The sequence below is a fragment of the Nansenia antarctica genome, assembly GCF_963989245.1.
Source record: "Nansenia antarctica genome assembly, chromosome: 15".
In the NCBI taxonomy this organism is placed as follows: domain Eukaryota; kingdom Metazoa; phylum Chordata; class Actinopteri; order Argentiniformes; family Microstomatidae; genus Nansenia; species Nansenia antarctica.
In genome coordinates, this window is record NC_137685.1 from 19856507 (window position 1) to 19877716 (window position 21210).

A 21210-nucleotide genomic window follows, 5' to 3' on the forward strand; every position below is an offset into this window, starting at 1 on the left:
ACATACACAGCTAATTAACATACAGCTCATTAACATACAGCTCATTAACATACAGCTCATTAGCATGAATCTCATTAGCATGAAGCTCATTAACATACACACACAGCTCATTAACATACAGCTCATTAACATGACCATTCACATTCACATATGCCCAGGAATTCCCCACCCTTGTGACCCCAGGTCATAGAGAGAGATGTTAAATGCGTGCATCCACTATCTTCACCCTAACTTTTTTTTTTTTTTTTAAGTCGAACACGATTTTTTTTGCCACTCCCATTGACTTTTATGATCGTGAGATCACGCTGAATCCAAAACGGGGTAGGGTTAGCATGATGCCTTTAGCATGTGGCTAATCTGCAGGAAGCTCAATAACATCACGTCCCGGGGTCGTAGAGGGCTGGGGTTGGGCTTCAAATGACCGTGTAGACCTAAGGAACAGAAATATGAAAACCGCGTGTTTCTACCACATTCATAGCCAGCGTTATACGTCCCGTAGTGTGACCCCTCCCGGGGTTAATAACGTATGGTTCCCCGCGGGTTAGGAGAACAATTCCAACACCCCCGGATAGACCAGAGGACAGGGAATCTAAAACCATTTGAATGGTGTCTCTACGACCTTCCTATCACCCCCCATCATCATCATCATCTCATCATCACACACACAGGCCACAGGCCACTTCCGCATTAGCGGTGTTAGCTTAGCAATCTCGTTGTGTTGTGTCCAGGCCTGTCAGATCTGTGTAGGGGAGTGAACCAGAGGCGGGAAGGTAGTACCTTCTGGAATGAAACACAGCCAATTCTGTAGCAACACTGACAATGTGGCTAAACTGGCTAAACTGAAGACCTTCTAGAGATATTCTCAATGTGAAAACGAGGGCCTGTTAAGTTATTCACTGATCAGACTGAACCACAACGTGGATGGATACTTCTCGATACGTCTGTGGCAATCGATTCTATCTTTGTACCATCAGCCTACTCTTAGGGTACTTAACTACCGTCGTGAATAATGATTGTGTGGTGTATGTTCATTTACTTGGCATCCTTGCAGTATGTATATAAATTGTCATTTTAATTATATACAGTCATCTGGCCACCTTATAAAGACTTTTGTTCTTTACAAAACAATACAATTTCCTACAGACATACAACATTATACTAAATACATTTGGTCATGGCTTTCTTTAAAAAAATAAAAATAATAATAAGAGCCGGGCATCTTTCCATTGACGTATAGTTATTAGAACCTAGGACAGAGCCAGCAGAACAGGACATGTAAAAAGTGTGTGTTTAAAGCGCACACACACACACAGTCTCAGGAGAGGTCAGACGGGGTCAGCGGGTGCTGCCGTGGGGGCGTGTTTGAAGCGGTCGTGGGCCCTGGTCTTGCTGAGCAGCGTGAGCCCCATGCTGTCCACCGTCTCCTCCAGACCGTCCTTCCTGTCTACCTCCACTGTGTAGTCGTTGGCCTGGGGGGGAGACAAGGAAGGCAAGGCTTTACCACCCTGGTTACACACTCATCTCCTCAGTCCCAGTCCTGAGCCGAACTGTGCTGAGCTGTGCTGAGCTGAGCTGTCCTACACATCCAACAGTTGTGGAAAGGACAATGTGAACGGAAACTACCAGAGCGCCAGCACAGTATGGTTGGGCTCGGCCCTGTTGGTGTATAAAGCCCCTTAGAAAACACACTCACTCACACACACACACACACACACACACACACACACACACACACACACACACTCACACACACACACACACACACACACACACACACTCACACTCTCACACACACACACACACACACACACACACACACACACACACACTCACACTCTCACACACACACACACACACACTCACACTCTCACACACACACACACACACACACACACACTCTCCTGTGACCGTGACCAGGTTGGGGTCTGCAGCGCCGGGCTTTGACACAAGCTCCTCCCACTTTGACACAAGCTCCTCCCACTTTGACTTAAGCTCCTCCCACTTTGACTTAAGCTCCTCCCACTTTGACTTAAGCTCCTCCCACTTTGACTTAAGCTCCTCCCACTTTGACTTAAGCTCCTCCCACTTTGACACAAGCTCCTCCCACTTTGACACAAGCTCCTCCCACTTTGACTTAAGCTCCTCCCACTTTGACTTAAGCTCCTCCCACTTTGACTTAAGCTCCTCCCACTTTGACTTAAGCTCCTCCCACTTTGACTTAAGCTCCTCCCACTTTGACTTAAGCTCCTCCCACTTTGACTTAAGCTCCTCCCACTTTGACTTAAGCTCCTCCCACTTTGATTTAAGCTCCTCCCACTTTGACTTAAGCTCCTCCCACTTTGACTTAAGCTCCTCCCACTTTGACTTAAGCTCCTCCCACTTTGACTTAAGCTCCTCCCACTTTGATTTAAGCTCCTCCCACTTTGATTTAAGCTCCGCCCACTTTGACTTAAGCTCCTCCCACTTTGATTTAAGCTCCTCCCACTTTGACTTAAGCTCCGCCCACTTTGACTTAAGCTCCGCCCACTTTGACTTAAGCTCCGCCCACTTTGACTTAAGCTCCTCCCACTTTGACTTAAGCTCCTCCCACTTTGATTTAAGCTCCTCCCACTTTGATTTAAGCTCCGCCCACTTTGACTTAAGCTCCGCCCACTTTGACTTAAGCTCCTCCCACTTTGACTTAAGCTCCTCCCACTTTGACTTAAGCTCCTCCCACTTTGATTTAAGCTCCTCCCACTTTGACTTAAGCTCCGCCCACTTTGACTTAAGCTCCGCCCACTTTGACTTAAGCTCCTCCCACTTTGACTTAAGCTCCTCCCACTTTGATTTAAGCTCCTCCCACTTTGATTTAAGCTCCGCCCACTTTGACTTAAGCTCCGCCCACTTTGACTTAAGCTCCTCCCACTTTGATTTAAGCTCCTCCCACTTTGATTTAAGCTCCGCCCACTTTGACTTAAGCTCCGCCCACTTTGACTTAAGCTCCGCCCACTTTGACTTAAGCTCCTCCCACTTTGACTTAAGCTCCTCCCACTTTGATTTAAGCTCCTCCCACTTTGACTTAAGCTCCTCCCACTTTGATTTAAGCTCCGCCCACTTTGACTTAAGCTCCTCCCACTTTGATTTAAGCTCCTCCCACTTTGATTTAAGCTCCTCCCACTTTGATTTAAGCTCCGCCCACTTTGACTTAAGCTCCGCCCACTTTGACTTAAGCTCCTCCCACTTTGATTTAAGCTCCTCCCACTTTGATTTAAGCCCCGCCCACTTTGACTTAAGCTCCTCCCACTTTGACTTAAGCTCCTCCCACTTTTACACAAGCTCCGCCCACTTTTACACAGCTCATTAACATACAGCTCATTAGCATGAATCTCATTAGCATGAAGCTCATTAACATACAGCTCATTAACATACACACAGCTAATTAACATACATCTCATTAATATACAGCTCATTAGCATGAATCTCATTAACATACACAGCTAATTAACATACAGCTCATTAACATACAGCTCATTAGCATGAATCTCATTAGCATGAAGCTCATTAACATACACACACAGCTCATTAACATACAGCTCATTAACATGACCATTCACATTCACATATGCCCAGGAATTCCCCACCCTTGTGACCCCAGGTCATAGAGAGAGATGTTAAATGCGTGCATCCACTATCTTCACCCTAACTTTTATTTTTTTTTTTTTAAGTCGAACACGATTTTTTTTGCCACTCCCATTGACTTTTATGATCGTGAGATCACGCTGAATCCAAAACGGGGTAGGGTTAGCATGATGCCTTTAGCATGTGGCTAATCTGCAGGAAGCTCAATAACATCACGTCCCGGGGTCGTAGAGGGCTGGGGTTGGGCTTCAAATGACCGTGTAGACCTAAGGAACAGAAATATGAAAACCGCGTGTTTCTACCACATTCATAGCCAGCGTTATACGTCCCGTAGTGTGACCCCTCCCGGGGTTAATAACGTATGGTTCCCCGCGGGTTAGGAGAACAATTCCAACACCCCCGGATAGACCAGAGGACAGGGAATCTAAAACCATTTGAATGGTGTCTCTACGACCTTCCTATCACCCCCCATCATCATCATCTCATCATCACACACACAGGCCACAGGCCACTTCCGCATTAGCGGTGTTAGCTTAGCAATCTCGTTGTGTTGTGTCCAGGCCTGTCAGATCTGTGTAGGGGAGTGAACCAGAGGCGGGAAGGTAGTACCTTCTGGAATGAAACACAGCCAATTCTGTAGCAACACTGACAATGTGGCTAAACTGGCTAAACTGAAGACCTTCTAGAGATATTCTCAATGTGAAAACGAGGGCCTGTTAAGTTATTCACTGATCAGACTGAACCACAACGTGGATGGATACTTCTCGATACGTCTGTGGCAATCGATTCTATCTTTGTACCATCAGCCTACTCTTAGGGTACTTAACTACCGTCGTGAATAATGATTGTGTGGTGTATGTTCATTTACTTGGCATCCTTGCGGTATGTATATAAATTGTCATTTTAATTATATACAGTCATCTGGCCACCTTATAAAGACTTTTGTTCTTTACAAAACAATACAATTTCCTACAGACATACAACATTATACTAAATACATTTGGTCATGGCTTTCTTTAAAAAAAAAAAAAATTAATAAGAGCCGGGCATCTTTCCATTGACGTATAGTTATTAGAACCTAGGACAGAGCCAGCAGAACAGGACATGTAAAAAGTGTGTGTTTAAAGCGCACACACACACACAGTCTCAGGAGAGGTCAGACGGGGTCAGCGGGTGCTGCCGTGGGGGCGTGTTTGAAGCGGTCGTGGGCCCTGGTCTTGCTGAGCAGCGTGAGCCCCATGCTGTCCACGGTCTCCTCCAGACCGTCCTTCCTGTCTACCTCCACTGTGTAGTCGTTGGCCTGGGCGGGGGGGGGGAGACAAGGAAGGCAAGGCTTTACCACCCTGGTTACACACTCATCTCCTCAGTCCCAGTCCTGAGCCGAACTGTGTTGAGCTGTGCTGAGCTGAGCTGTCCTACACATCCAACAGTTGTGGAAAGGACAATGTGAACGGAAACTACCAGAGCGCCAGCACAGTATGGTTGGGCTCGGCCCTGTTGGTGTATAAAGCCCCTTAGAAAACACACTCACTCACACTCTCACACACTCACACACTCACACACTCACACTCACACACTCACTCACACACTCACACACTCACACTCACACTCACTCACCAGCTGCAGGGAAGCAAGCATGTACTTGCAGGCCTCAAAGTTGTCCAGGCCGTGGACTATGGAAGCGAATGACTTCCTGTTCCCGACCTCACTCAGGGCTGCTACGACCCGGTCTCCGTAGTCATGGATGTCGAAGGTGGGACGCTCCTCCTGGAGAGAGGGGGGGGGGGGGAGGGAGGGGTCAGGGGGACTAGAGGTTAGCTAATAGCCAGCAGAGCATAGGGGGGGGGGGGGGTTGGTTCTGTGACTGTGTCTTTTCTGTGTCACTGGGAGCCTCCTCTCGAAAGGACGGTAAGCGTGAAATGTGAGTCAGGCCAAAGGGGGGGGGGTTACCCCGGTTACGGTGGCCTGGTGGGGCCAGGAGCAGCAGCTCAGGCCTGATCATGTCCTCCCACGTCTTCACCCGCCGCGACAACTCCGACTCCTCAGAGAGGACAGGGGTTTGAGGCACAGACAGACAGACAGAGGGGATTGAGGGAGGGACAGACAGAGAGGATAGGGAATTGAGAGACAGACAGACAGGGGACTGAATGGCAGACAGACAGGATAGGGGATTGAGGGACAGACAGAGAGAATAGGGGATTGACAGAGGGACAGACAGAGAGGATAGGGGATTGAGAGACAGACAGAGAGGCAGACAGACAGACAGACAGACAGACAGAGAACAGGATAAACAGTAGTACCGCCTGGGAATACCTGGCACTATGAAGTCCTGACCACCTCCAAACTCAGCGGGGATGTCAGCCAGGAAGTCGTGGTCCTCGTCAGAATGGTCGTCACCTAGGCCCAGACACAGAGGAACAGTACCATTAAGACGAACGTTGGGGCCTAATGCCATTTAGGCTACCATCGTACCTCTGTGTACCTTTCACCCAGGCCCAGACACACAGGAATGATACCACTAAGATGACTGGGACTAGTGTCAGGTGGACTACCTACCATCATCCCTAGCACCTACCTATCTCCTTGTTACCACCTAGTGTTCATGTTTCTATGAAATGGTATCCTGTTTGCTTTAGCTTATATCCGATGTACTTGTATCATTTCTATAGCAGGGCTCCGTTGAAAAAGACACTCTGGTCTGATTTGAAAATCAGAAAATCAGAAAAAAACGTTCTTTGTATAGCGCTTTTCCTGCAAACGTTGCAGCTCAAAGTGCTCCAATCATTATATAATCATAATTTAATTATTTCGTCATTTAAAGGCAATATTAAAAAGATGGGTTTTTAGTCTTGACTTGGACATATTTGCTGAGGTTGCATCCCTAATGTAAACTGGCAGTGCATTCCACAATTTGGGTGCATCAAATGAGAATGCAGCCTCACCAAATCTCTTCTCTAATGATATTTAGATAGTGTAAATAGTACTGTACTGACACCCGGAACCTTCTCTAACTCAGACAGACAGCAGCGGAGACCACAGCAGGACCCAGAGAGACCGGCCGTCAGCCCCGCTACTGGGTCAGGTGCTGAGGCTGGGTGTGAGGAGGGGTCAGCTGACCAGGGTTGACCAGGGACGGTCTGGGGTTACAGGGTGGGTCAAAGGTCAAAGGTCAGCGTGTCAGGTCTCACCCTGGTGGTCGTGGAGTCTGAGTCCCTCTGGCTGGGCGTCCTCCCCTCCTTCCCCTCCCTCTCTCTCTTCTCTCTCGTCCAGCTGCAGGTACGTCCTCTTCAGCTCCTCGTCTGACACAAACACACCCTGAGACCCCCAGAGGCCACCGTTAGTACACACTTATGAGCCACACACTCACGCACTTATAAGCATGGAGACACACGCACGCACACTTATAGTAGGTCACAGCTGGACAGAAATCACACACACACACACACACTTATAGTAAGCCACAGCTGTACAGAAATACACACACACACTTATAGTAAGCCACAGCTGTACAGAAATACACACACACACACACCAGGGTTTCCGTTAGAAAAATTTGCCGTCGGACATCGTGTCCGGGAAGAATTCGATTTACCGGACAAACGTGATATATTCCGGTCATCATATTAAAATATAATTATTATTATTTTTTTCAAAATCATATTTTTTTTTCCTCCAAATCTAATATAGCTGTTTGTCGCGGTGATTACTGTTGTGTAGCGGCCTATATATGCCATTTAATGTCTATTTCTCATCCGATACGATTAGATGCGAGCTACATAATAATATAACATGATTTGACGCATGCGCGCTATGCCATGCGTCAAATCCAGCGCTGAACGGGTCCAGCGCTGAACGGGCGCCTCACTGGGAACTGAACAGACAGCATCGATCAATGAACGGACTCCACATTACGTTAACTGAAGTTTGTTAAATTGTTTGGGATTAATGTGAGTTTTCTATTTTCTCTTTCCAGTTTTACCCTTTTTTAAAAATCAATAAAACAACGTCATTTCTATAACCAGGTCTCGCTGGTTGGGAAGGCATTTCGTTTAGCTCGGGAGTATGACAATGGGGAGAACATAACTGTTTATTGAGAAACAATTGATAGGCAGTCTGGGATACGTATATAAAGAAATACCACAATGTCTAGATGTATAACATTTTATTGAACAGTAACAGTGCAAGCATGTAGGCTTCTGGCGTGACACGGCTAGCCTAATTTCCGTTCATATGCCTTTTATCAGATAAAATAAAATAGAATAAAACTCTTTGAAAATAAATAGGCTTTAAATTAACTTGCGTATGTATAGGCTAATTTCCGTTCGTTGTTACAGCCTAGGCCTATCGCCTATGCCTTTTCTCAGATAGATAGGGGATAGCCTTAAATAAAATAGCCTAGAGTAAAAACTCTGAAAATAACAATGGCTGCTCATATAATTCAGCTACTTATTAGGCCTACGTCGCTTTTTGGCAGCATTGAAGCGTGCAGCTGCGGACTTGAAATCAAAGCTGCAAAGTGTCTCTCCGCAACTTGCAATGCGCATTAGCCGTGTGACCTTGCCCTCCCCAAGGCGACTTCGGTCCGCAGTTTTAATTCGGTTCTGCAGAGAGAATCCTCTCTCTGCAGGCACACTGGAGACGGGAATCAAGCAGGCTATCTTGGCCAGTGTGGCCCACTCTGGGTAAATTTCGCTGAAGTCTCGGATGAGGACTTCGCAGGCTGTTGAGAAACGCAAGCCCCCATAACCACGAAGCGGAATGAGACTCATTGTTGCTTGGCTTCATGAAATAATTGCTAAGCTTACTTTGTTTTGCCATCTTTCCATTAATTTAATCGCTCGCTATGGTGCACTTTGAGCTGCAACGTTTGCGTATTACTATGGTGGACGGGTTGGCAGGGTTGCCAGATAGGCATGGGTTACCGCCGAATGGGCTACTGTGTTTAAGCGGTAATAGACTGGTTAAACTGTAATCCCATCTGGCATCAATCCCATGTGGCACCTGTGCGCTGTTTCGCATAGGCCGGCCTACACATTAGGAGTCATCATCATGCCGGTGTCAAATCATATAATAATAAAAGAAATACATAGCCTATATATTCGTCTTTTTTAAAATAGAAGGAATCAGAATGTGAACTTTAGCGAATTGTATTCAAAGGGAATTATTTTCACCGGACAATATGTCCGACGACTTTTCAATTTGTCGGACTTCAACAACTTTTACCGGACAAAGACCGGTAATTGCCGGTTAACGGAAACCCAGACACACACACACTTATAGTAAGCCACAGCTGTACAGAAATACACACACACACACACACACACACACACACACTTATAGTAAGCCACAGCTGTACAGAAACACACACACACACACACACCGTTCTCTTTAGGATCCTCTTCCGTGTCTTCAGCTTCTCTTTCATTTTAGCCGAATAAATGTAGTTCAGGTCTGCAACAGAACAGGAGACGTGACTTACTCAGCCCAGGCAGGACACAAGCAGGAACACAACACCAGTTCCAGGCGCCCCAGAGACCGTTTACCTGTCAACTCCGGTCCGTTCTTCAGCTTGCGATCGGGGGGGTCGTCTGGAACGAGAGGAGGGCATGGGTCAGGACTCGCAGCCTAACACACTCTCTCTGTCCAACTCACAGCCTAACACGCTCTGTCTGTCCAACTCACAGCCTAACACGCTCTGTCTGTCCAACTCACAGCCTAACACGCTCTGTCTGTCCAACTCACAGCCTTACACGGTCTGTCTGTCCAACTCACAGCCTAACGGTCTGTCTGTCCAACTCACAGCCTAACACGCTCTGTCTGTCCAACTCACAGCCTAACACGCTCTGTCTGTCCAACTCACAGCCTAACACGCTCTGTCTGTCCAACTCACAGCCTAACACGCTCTGTCTGTCCAACTCACAGCCTAACACGCTCTGTCTGTCCAACTCACAGCCTAACACGCTCTGTCTGTCCAACTCACAGCCTAACGGTCTGTCTGTCCAACTCACAGCCTAACACGCTCTGTCTGTCCAACTCACAGCCTAACATGGTCTGTCTCACACTCACGGGAGACTCATTGACGACACACACATTGAAACACCAACACACACACAAACAAACAAACTCACAGGTGCCGGTGTACCAGGAGTCTTGGAGCACGGTGGGGCCTTTCCTTTTCCTCTTGCCCTCATCGCTGAGACCCTGAGGCACCTTGTAACATTTACCTAGGAGGACAGACGGACGGACGGACATTTAATATCTTTATTTGCGTTCACATTTTACAATAAAATTCTTGAACACAAACAGTATTAGTTGCACCAGCATAGGACACTCGATAATTCAAGCTTTACAATCTGTCTATGGGTACAGGTAGCAGCGTCTCCTCCATATGTGGCGGCTGCCAATTATTGCAGATATTGAGCAGGATTTTGCCACGGCCTTTGCTTAGGCTTGGGAATTCCTGCCATCTGCAACCCCCTGACGACTAGTCTGTGGACATTACCAAGGCTTCCAAATATAAACACTAATAATTTACATTTGTACCCAAGCTGTACAATGGCATCTTTGAGTGGATGGTACTTCACAACTTTGGTAAGAAAGGCCTCTTCTAGGCTGTAGTCAAACGCGCAACCCACTTCCAAAATGATGACCTCTCTACTGTCCTCATCGACAACAACAACATCTGGTGTATTGGCTGCAACATTTGAAAAATAGTCATATTCATTATTGCACAGGTTGAACATGGTAGTTGAGACACGTGTGTGTTTATAGGTTTTAACAGAGGGTGTAACATATGAGAGCATGTCCTTAACTAGCAAGTCAACAACTCTATCATGCCTAGCGATGTACATGCCTTTATATACAAAGCAGCCATTCAGAATATGTGACAGGGATTCAGTGATTGAATTCTGATCATGGTGCAGACAGTGGGGAGAGAATGTGTTAGGGTACCACAGAGAGAGATTGAGTCTAGTTGGGAGGACCTGTAATCTAGCTTTAACTGTAAAAGTGACTATATCCTCATCTACTGCATGGTTCTTAAATATTGAGTGAGAAACAGAATGATCAGTAGTAGGGAGGCAAGCCAGCTTTCCCTGTAGTTTTAAACCAGTCCAGTGTTGTTGCTGTCTTTGGTGCTGTAACCTAACAAGGTACCTTCGTGCATGGTCTGGTGACAAATGATGTTCTGTGTCAATAACAGTAGCCCTTACTGAGGTTGAACAGTCAGTAAGAACATTCTCAGACACTGTTACAGTGTCTGCTCTGAGTCAGACCTCACCCAGTCCAGGGAAACTCCAGTTCTCGCACAGAGGTCATCGAGGTCAGGCCAATCTGACCAGACCCCAAAACCAGCAGAGTGGGTACTGTCCATCTTGAAATGGGGCAGTTCCTCTTGAAGCCCAGGAAGAAGCTGGGCTCACCCTCTCTTGCCAAGGGAACTTTGCGGCGTCTCATGTCCAGAAACAAGGAGGACCTCGCAAGTTCTCTGACGGTCTTCTCATCACTGTTCAGCATGTTTAACACGTGTGAGAGGCGTGTGGCGTTGTTGTATATCCATTCCACGTTTGGAACACCAAACCCTCCCTCCTGTTTAGAGTGGAACATAATGTCTCTGGTGGTACGGGAGTTTAGTCCAAACCACTTCCTCACCAGAGAGAAAACCACTTGATCATTCATTCATCATGTCCCAGTTAGACCACTTGATCATTCATTCATCATGTCCCAGTTCTTCTATGGGAGCTCCCGGATGATCGGCTGTTGCAACAAATGAGCGAATTTGGTCTCAACTGCTGCGTCCATGACGTCCAGAAACACAATGACCCAATTTGAACGAGTGATGAAGATCCAGTAACAAGTAAACACTTCAATGAAGTTGTACTCTCTATGCTTAAAAACGTCTTCTAGAAGAAACGTGATGGGAACTGTTTTGAAAAGAACCGCGCAGACGCCATCTTTGAATTGGACCGGCAGCGTTTTTCTTCTTCTTTGTGTCGTTCCTCTCTGACGTCAGTGTGAACCGAGACCATGTGCTCTAGCGCCACCTACTGTGGAGAGCGTGTATGACCAGATGGTGCTTAATCCAATGTCTATATTTCTTTCTCTGAGAAGAAAAAAACAGAGAAATAAAACAAAGACTGAAACTACAGACTCATTCATATATCTGTGTGTGCATTCTTTTTGATTTCAGATTTAACCTCTGAACTGCGAAAGGCAGCCAGCCTACTCTTAGGGTATTTGCATACCGTCATGAATAATGATTGTGTGGTGTATGTTCATTTACTTGGCATCCTTGCAGCATGTATATACATTGTCATTTTAATTTATACAGTCATCTGGCCACCTTATAAAGACTTTTGTCCTTTACACAACAATGCGACAATTTCCTACAAACTACAGACATACAACATTATACATTTGGTCACAGCTTTCATTAAAAACCCATGATATACCTGACAGAGAAAACATTAAGAGAATGAGATTTTTTTTTCTGCTCTATAGTCACTCCAGAACACATACAACGAAGAAAAAAACAAACAAACATGCAATTGTCATAATATTTGTCATATTAAAATGCGAAAAAGGTGAGATCCTTAGGTCCTGACAATAAATCGATCCTAAACATTTGCTGAATTTGTGTGACATTCTCTCTTGGGCACCGTAGACATAATGTAGGTATAACCTCCCCTACCCCTAACCCCTGGGCCGGACTTATGCATGGGCTACCCTGGGCTTGAGCCCAGGGGCCCCGGCTACAAGGGGCCCCAAAATAAATCCAAATGTATGAATAAATATTTGCTCTTTGATTTTGAATTCATAAATTACATTCAAATTGGAAAAAATAGTTTTGTCGCAGCGCAGGGCACAGAAATACAGCCCCCCCCCTCCCCCGCGGGCATGGAAATACAGCCACTATCACTACGCCTACTGGACGCTCTGATGAATGAGGTGTTTTAATTTGTTTAATTATATATTTAGGCCAATGGAGAGGTTTACATCGACGCGTCACGCGCAGGGCAGGGGCATAATCTTTGGTGGCGCGATTGTCAATGTCATGATCATGGCGGACAGGAGGAATTACGAGAGTGGAGCGCAAAAAAGAAAAATGAAAAATGAAAAAGTGGAACGCGAAAGGGAGACACTGAGAAAATCTCAGAAACTTACTGGGTTTTTCAAACCAGTCGTAGATGCTTCAGCGTCTACCACACCATCTCAAGCACAGGTGGTGAACCTAGCCGAAGAGGACAACCGGCGGGAGGAGGCCGCCGTGCCCTCATCTTTCCCACAGTCTGAAGCAGAGCGTGAGGCACCCGCAGCAGCTAGCATAGCAGGAGAAATAGCACTGCTGGCTACAGCCATCGAGGATCCTTACAACACCGATTCTGCTCGCTGGGGCAAAGTTGACGACAGAGTCTGAGCATACTGGGCTAAGAAGGGGCCGGAGTCATGTCAAAATAAGGACGTGGATAATAAAGCATCTGAACGGCATTACAAACACCAAAAGAGATTTTTCTCCAAATCCTATTTCAAACGCAAACTCTTAAACGGTGAGTGCTTGCCAAGAGAATGGCTTTTATATTCTCCCTCCACCGGTCTTTTGCTTTGCTTGCCGCCTGTTCAGTGAGAGAAACTGTCAGTCTTTTTTAAAAACAGGCTATAGCGACTGGAAACATGCCGCCGAACGATTAGCCGAACACGAGAGCTGTGATAGCCATAGGAAGGCTATGTTAACGTACATTAAACGAGCATCGGATGATGGAGTAATAGACGTGGAACTGAAAAAACAGCTTGAGTCGTCGCAGTGTGCGTATTGGACTGAGGTTTTGAAAAGAGTAGTGGCGGTTGTGACATTTTTGTCGGAGCGGGGACTGGCTTTCCGAGGCACCAGTGAACTATTTGGCAGGGCTGACAATGGAAATTACATGGGCATCCTGGAATTAATAAGTGCGTTTGACCTGTTTTTGAAGTCACATATAGTGATAGCCCTGTTAGTGTAGGTTTGTTATTTTGTCTGTCTTTATTAAATACTTTTTTTTATTATTGTCACCCTTGTCTCTGTGTCCGTCTGTTCTGGGGTTCTGCCACATTTGACCGCTTTGTTCAGGCCTAACACTTGCTTTTTCTTCATGTGCTTTATGCCAATAACATACTCCATTGGGATACGTGTGTTTCTGGTCATAGGTTCTGGTTGGTGTAGTTGTAGCTTATCATTTTTAGTGTAGGTAGGGGCCCGAACAATGACTCAAGCCCAGGGGCCCCCACCCCCCTAAGTCCAGCCCTGCCTAACCCTGCCACCGCCCTGGACATTGCTGTGTTCTATGTGCTCATGTTATCTGCTCATGGTTGAGCTACCCACACCCAGCACTCTTCTCTGTGACTCTATTGACTGTTTGCATTAAAATAGGTTTGTGTGTACCTGGGTATTAAGTCGTCGGGGGGAGGAAAATCCTCTCCCACTTTATTATTTTATTTTTAGCAGTATCCCTGGGATGACCCCACGGTGAACCTAGTTCCGCTGCCGAAGACTAGTTAAGGAAGTGCAGGGACCAACGCAAATCAGCTCAGGGAGTCAGAGAGGGCTGAAGATATAAGATAGAAAGACGAAACAGGTACACACAGGTTATTTCTGAGTCACAGGCAAAATGGAGGCACTGAAGATCGAAAGGGAAAAATTGGCAGTCACTTTTGAGAGAGGATATCGCCATATCATCAGGTCAGTGGCATTAATGGGCGAACATTGATTGATTGATTGATTGATTGAAAACTTTATTAGAAGATTTGCAGAAGTAGGTACATGAAAGTAGATATTACATACAAGGTCAACTAACAGGATAAAAACCCAAGAAAGCCACTGGCTTATTTCAATTGGGGTCCTTGATTCTCAATTCATCGTTACATGTAAGACAGACAGAAAAACTAGTACTATCTACAAGTTAATACAGACAAATAACTAGTACTATCTACAAGATAAACATACATCCAACATGGGAAGAACAATACAACAAATCATAAGGTATGTACAGCGGGTAGGACAGGTGGGGACATACACCACAGGTGGGGGCGGGGGACAAAACACAAAGTATGTACAGTGGGTAGTTCGGGCAGGGGGACAGACATATAATATGTACAATGGGTAGTTCGGGCGGGGGGACAAAACAACAAGTATGTACAGTGTGTGGTCATGGTGGGGGGGGGGGGGGGGGGTACAAAAACACCAGTAGATTTAGGCGGGGGGGAGGGGGGGGGGGGGGCGACATAATAACATTGCGTTTGCTCAGAGTGTAGACCAGGTAGGGGGGTGGGACAAAACAACTAGTATGTGCAGAGGGTATTTCAGGTGGGGGGGGGGGGGGGGGGGGGTGGGAGACATAACAACAAAACCACAAGAATATATAGAGGGTAGTCCTGGTGGGGGTGTAGTCTTTTAATTTGATTTTTGATTTAGAGGGTCCAGTTACGGATTGCAGCCTCCTGTAAATGTTTTTTAAGAGTGGTTTTGAAGGTGGGCAGTGTTTTGCACTCCTTTAAGATTATAGGAAGGGCGTTCCACATTTTTACTGCATAGTTTGCAAACGAGTTTAACCCCTTGTTTGTGGTGCAACGCGGTTGAACGTGGTTCGTGGAGCTTCCTCTGGTATTGTATGTGTGGACGTTGTTCACTTTTTGGAAGTATGTTGACAGGTACTTGGGTGTCTTTGTGGTGTAGCGTATCTTGAAGACCAGGCCCAGTGCAAGCTGCTGCACTCTGTCAACTACTCGTAGCCAATCAAGGCTCAAAAAATGAGCAGCGGTTAGATGTGTCCTAGGGTTGAGGCCTAGCAGAAGCCTAACCAGTTTATTTTGGGCTGTCTGGAGTCTTGTTTTTTGGGCCTTTGTGGTTCTATAGTACCATGATGTTACGGCATAGTCGAAGTGACATTGAATGAGAGCTCCTGATAGGGACCTCAGTGTGTTTTTACTGACAAGTGAGGATATCCTGTACAAGAATCTAGTTCTATGGTTAACTTTTTTGATTACTTTTGCTGCCATTTTATCTCCGGAAAGATTTGCCTCTAAGATGGAGCCCAGGTATGTAATATCCTCTTTTCTTGTGATAGTAATGTTACCCACTTTTATTTTGTAATTTACAGCCTTTCTGAGTTTAGATGGGGATCCGTATAGGATGGTTTCAGTTTTACCTAGGTGTATTGATAGTTTATTGTCAGCTAGCCAGATGCAGATTCTACTCAGTTCAGTGCTTAGCGCTTTTTCCACCTGCAATATGTCCCTGTCAGAGACCAGCAGAGCCGAGTCATCCGCGAACAGGAACAAATTGCAATCACATGCTGATGACATGTCATTCACATATATTAGGAACAGTAAAGGTCCCAATATGCTTCCTTGTGGAACGCCGCAGGTCACTGGGAGGGGGGGGGACAGTGTTCCGTTCACACTAACCACCTGTTCCCTCCCCTCTAAGTAGGATTGCATCCAGCTCACCGATGTTCTATCGAACCCAATTGCTTTCAGTTTATCTAACAATATGTGGTGATTTACTGTGTCGAAGGCCTTCTGGAGGTCCAGCATGACCATGCCGCAGTACTTGCCCGAGTCCACCTCAAGGTTGATGTGGTCGTTCAAATAGAGAAGGCATGTGTCAGTGGAATGGGATGTTCTGAATCCTGATTGAAATTCATACATCAGATTTTTTTCGGTAAGGTACCTATCAACCTGTTCATAAACTATTTTTTCCATAAGTTTCGAGATGGAATTAAGAATAGAAACAGGTCGGTAGTTGCCTGGGTCTAATTTGCTTCCTTTTTTATACAGTGGGGTTACCCTTGCTATTTTAAAGTCAAGGGGGACGTGTCCCTGTTTGATGGAGAGGTTTATTATGTGGGTGATGATTGGGGTAATGGAGGCAGCTGAGTCTTTTAGAAATCTGTCTGGAATATTGTCATGGCCCGTGGCCTTTTCTGAGTGTAGAGCGCCCAGTTTTTTTAAACACCTCATCGTTTGACACCATGGAGAGTTTAAAATCATCTTTGCGTACACCCAGTTTATTGTAGAATGCACGGATGTGCTCTACACCATAACGCCCTGAGTGGGGTGGTAGATTGTTAACTAATTTAGTGGCTATGGTTGTAAAGAAAGTGTTTAAGCACTTAGCCACATCCAGCTTGTCTGTAAAGAGAGAATCTCCAGATTTTATGCTGATGTTTGTAGACCTGGTTTTGAGTTTTTGACTGCAACCTAGTTGGCTATTAAGTAGCTTCCAAAGGTCACGTGGTTTGTTTAAGTTTTCTTCGATTTTGTTATCGAGGTATTTTTTCTTAGCAGATTTGGTCATGGTAATTACCTGATTGCATAGTTTGTTGCATTGTTTTTTAATTTTCTCAAAGTGGGTTTTGAGATCTTCGTTTAAGTGTTTCACTAATTTTGATTTGCATTTTTGAACTTCAGAGCATTTTAGGTCTCTGACTTTCATAGCATTTAGAATGTCCGAATTCATCCATGGTTCCGATCGGGCTTTAACCCTGGTGGTTCTCATGGGGGCTATACTGTCAATAATATTTAGGAATTTGGTTTTGAAACCTAGCCATGCCTCCTCAACCTGTGTGCTTTTTAGTTCATCTAACCAGTCTTGATTCTCCAGTTTATGGTTTAAGGCCTCACTAGAATAGTTTCAACTAACCTTAAGTGTGCGTTCTGCAACGTAAGATTAGATCAGATTCAACTTTATTGTCATTGCATTGTACAGAGTACTGAAGTGTAGTTTAGACTTAGACTTAGACTTAGACTTAGACTTAGACTTAGACTTTATTTTATTTGTCATTGTTACAGTACAGGTACCAAACAACGAAATTTAGGAGGGGAGGCTCCCCTGGTGTTTAAGAAAGGAAAAAGAAACACATTTTGGAAAAAGCATAGATGCATAAAATCACAAGAAGATAAAGAGCTGGTTTACATCAATAGAGGCTATGTACACAATCCACTGTACTATACTGCACAGATAGTCAACTAGGGTTGTCATATTGCACAAGAAAGTATTTTTTTCACATTTTTTTTAAAGTGTCACAGTTTGCAGGCTTGGAAATGTACATGTTTGTGCCTCAGCACTAGCTGCCATTTCAATCCGTCCGGACTTGTCCTGGGCCCAGAACTTAGGCCTTTTCTGTGTTCAGGGCCTTGACGGCCCTGTGGTAGAAGCAGTTCTTCAGTCTGTTTGTCTTAGCGGCCGGGGTCCTGTACCTCCTGTTCGAGGGCAGCTTGACAAAGTGTTCGTACCCAGGGTGGGTCGGGTCCTTGGAGATCTTGGAGGCCCTCCTGAGACAGCGTGTTTCGTACAGCTTCTCCAGAGAGGGGAGGGTGGCGCCGGTGATCCCCTGTGCTGTTCTCACGACTCTCTGTAGATCGTTTCTCTCCGCTGCCGTGCAGCTGTGGTACCAGTTGGAGATGCCGAAGGTGAGGATGCTCTCCACTGCGCCGTGGTAGAAGGCCACCAGCATCTCCTGCTTGCTGTGTTGTTTCTTGAGGCATCTCAGGGTGTATAGCCGCTGTTGTGCCCTCTTTATGGTGCCTTTAGTGTTGTCCTTCCAGGCCAGGTCATCCCGTATGGTGTGTCCCAGGAAACGGAGGTTTGAGACCATCTCTACGCTCTCTCCGTCGATGAGCAGGGGCAGGATCTCGGACTTTTTCCTCCTGTAGTCTACGATGAGTTCCTGGGTCTTTGACTTGTTTAGCAGCAGGTTGTTTACCTTGCACAGCTTGCTCAATTGCTCTACCTCATCCCTGTACGCCGCCTCGTCCCCCCCCGAGATACATCCCACCACGGTGGTGTCGTCTGCAAACTTTACGATGTAGTTGCTGGGGTGGATGGGGGTGAAGTCGTGGGTGTAGAGGTTGTAGAGGATGGGGCTTAGCACGCAGCCCTGGGGTGACCCAGTGCTGAGGCTGAGGGCTGTGGAGGTGTGGGGGCCCACCCGCACCCTCTGGGGGCGGTCGGTCAGGAAGTCCTTGATCCACGCACATATAGAGTGTGATAGACCCAGGTCTAGTAGTTTGGTCACTAGCCTGTCTGGAAGGATGGTGTTAAAGGCGGAGCTGAAGTCCACGAAGAGCAGTCTCGCGTAGCTGTTTCCCCTCTCCAGGTGGGATAGAGTGGCGTGGAGAGTCGTCGCTATGGCGTCCTCTGTGGACCTGTGGGCTCTGTAGGCGAACTGGTATGGATCCAGGTTGGGCGGGAGGCGTGTGAGTATGTGGGCCCGGACTAGTTTCTCGAAGCACTTCATGATGATTGGTGTGAGTGCCACCGGGCGGTAGTCGTTTAGGCAGCTCACCGTGCTTTTCTTCGGGACTGGGATGATAGTTGAGGTTTTCAGGCAGGGTGGGACGGTGGCCTGGGACAGGGACTGGTTAAAGATTGGCAAAGTTTGGCATCTAACCAGATGTGCAAATAGTGGCATAGTGCAAAAGACATGATATTATAGACAGTGCATGATATTACAGTGTAAGGTATTACAGTGAGTATAAATAAATGAGTATAATATATACATGAGATGAATATCAATATGATATGTACAGCTGAACAAGGGCAATAGGTCTGGTGGTATGTTACATGTATCCATATTGGTTATGAAATCAAACATACTGTATTTACATATGGTTTTCCCATTTCAGGCATGCAAGTTGTTTTTTGATGCATAAATTGTCGTTGATTTTGTCTCCCCCAATTATTTCAGGGGATCATCCGAGTGCCTGCACCCTGCCAGTATGCCCACAAGCTTGCTTTCCTGGTGGGACAGAGCATCCACAGAGAGCCCAACATGAACCTGGATGACTTCCTCTACTACCTGTGAGAGGGGAGCAGCTACCTGAAGAGCACTTTGGAGTGAACTTGCCTGCCCTCTCTGCCTGCACTGCCCTGCCCTGCCTGCCCTCTCTACCTACCTGCCCTGCTTGCTGACCCTCCTGATCTGCCTGCTTCACTATAGAAGCTCTGCCCCTATTCCCCGGAATCAATAAATACACCCAGCTTTGGGTTTTACTCTCCATCTGCCTCTTGTGTTCTGCACTAGTCTGGTTGTCACAAATAAAGAGAGTTGACTCAGTAGTAAGAGGGCATTGGCTGGCAACCATAGGTAACATATATGTAGTTTTACTGTCTAAACTTCCTTCCATTATCCTTATCAGCCAACATAGTGAATTCAAATCATATCTTTCATACAAGCACAACATTGACTTCAGAACATCAATTTCTGGGGCAAAGTAACCACACATTTCACTTTCCCCTTTGAACATCCAGAGGAAATTAGATGCAGTATGTCCATCCAGAATCCATGTTCAGCTCTGTTATGTGCTTTTCCACAAAAACAGGCATTTCCCATTGATCTTGGCTACATCAAAACAAATGATGTTGATGAGACGGACCAGAGAGGGACTACGGAATGCAATCATAAGCAGCATCAAAACATGTCTTCTAGTTTAATGCTACTGTACATCTTAATACATAATACATAATACATAATACATTGGTATCTTGTTTTTTCCATCCACTCTTGTTCTTGTGCCCGTTCCTCACTTCTGTCTTGTCTGGGACTTTAAGCTGTTTGCTTCATAGCAGTCCCACACCACATCCACTCTGTCAACACTTTCCAAGTAAGCTGCAACAACTGAAATACCTACATTCATAGCCTAATAGACAACTCTGGACTTAGAGAACTATAGTAAATAAATTATTATATGAAATATATTATGAAAATTGAATATGCATATTCTCAGATACTGCAATTTCATTTTAATCATTCTCAGTCACAACGTCACTGATTTCACCACTAACTATTCACCAGAACATTTTATGATGTTGTATATGGTATCATTGTAATCCTTGACCTTCAAAACATGGGGGTAGACATCATTTGTTCAGTGTTAAGTTATCATGTTTGGTTGAGGAGATATGAAGCAAAATACACAATTGGGCTATGGCGGAAAGGAAAATGCCCGCCATGGCCACTAGGAGGAGTTTTTGCGAGTGCTCCACGTCTGAAAATGTTCATGTTCAAGTTCAATGCCCAAACTGTACAAGTGTACCAAGTGTTGTGCTTTTATGAAAAAGTGAACTATTTTTTCACATATTAACCGGACTATACCAACTAGTGGACATATTTTAGATTGGAGCAAATCGCATGTGACTAGATTATGAAAAGGGGAGGTCTCTCCCCGACATGTCCGTGGTCGTAGTGATTACTGCGCCATTACACTACCAAAAAGTAGTTCTCTCTCCTACCCAACTGTATAGCCTACTATATAACTATACAATGAGTATGTGTACAGTGTATAGTAAGACATTTGTTTTACTTCCTTTGAGTCGAAAATGCTGCCCGTGTATTCAATAAATAACATATTTATAGAATTCAGTATTCTGTGAACCAATGAATGACACGAGAATTGTATGACGTGCGCAGTGATACTCAGGGGTGAGAAGCCCTATAAATGACCTGATACAATTCGTATCGCAGACAGTTGATCAGATTTGAAAGAAGTCACTTCTATGTAAGTACATCTAAGGCGTTCTGTGAGGAAATAGAGCTAGCTACACGATGTTTATGACCTTAC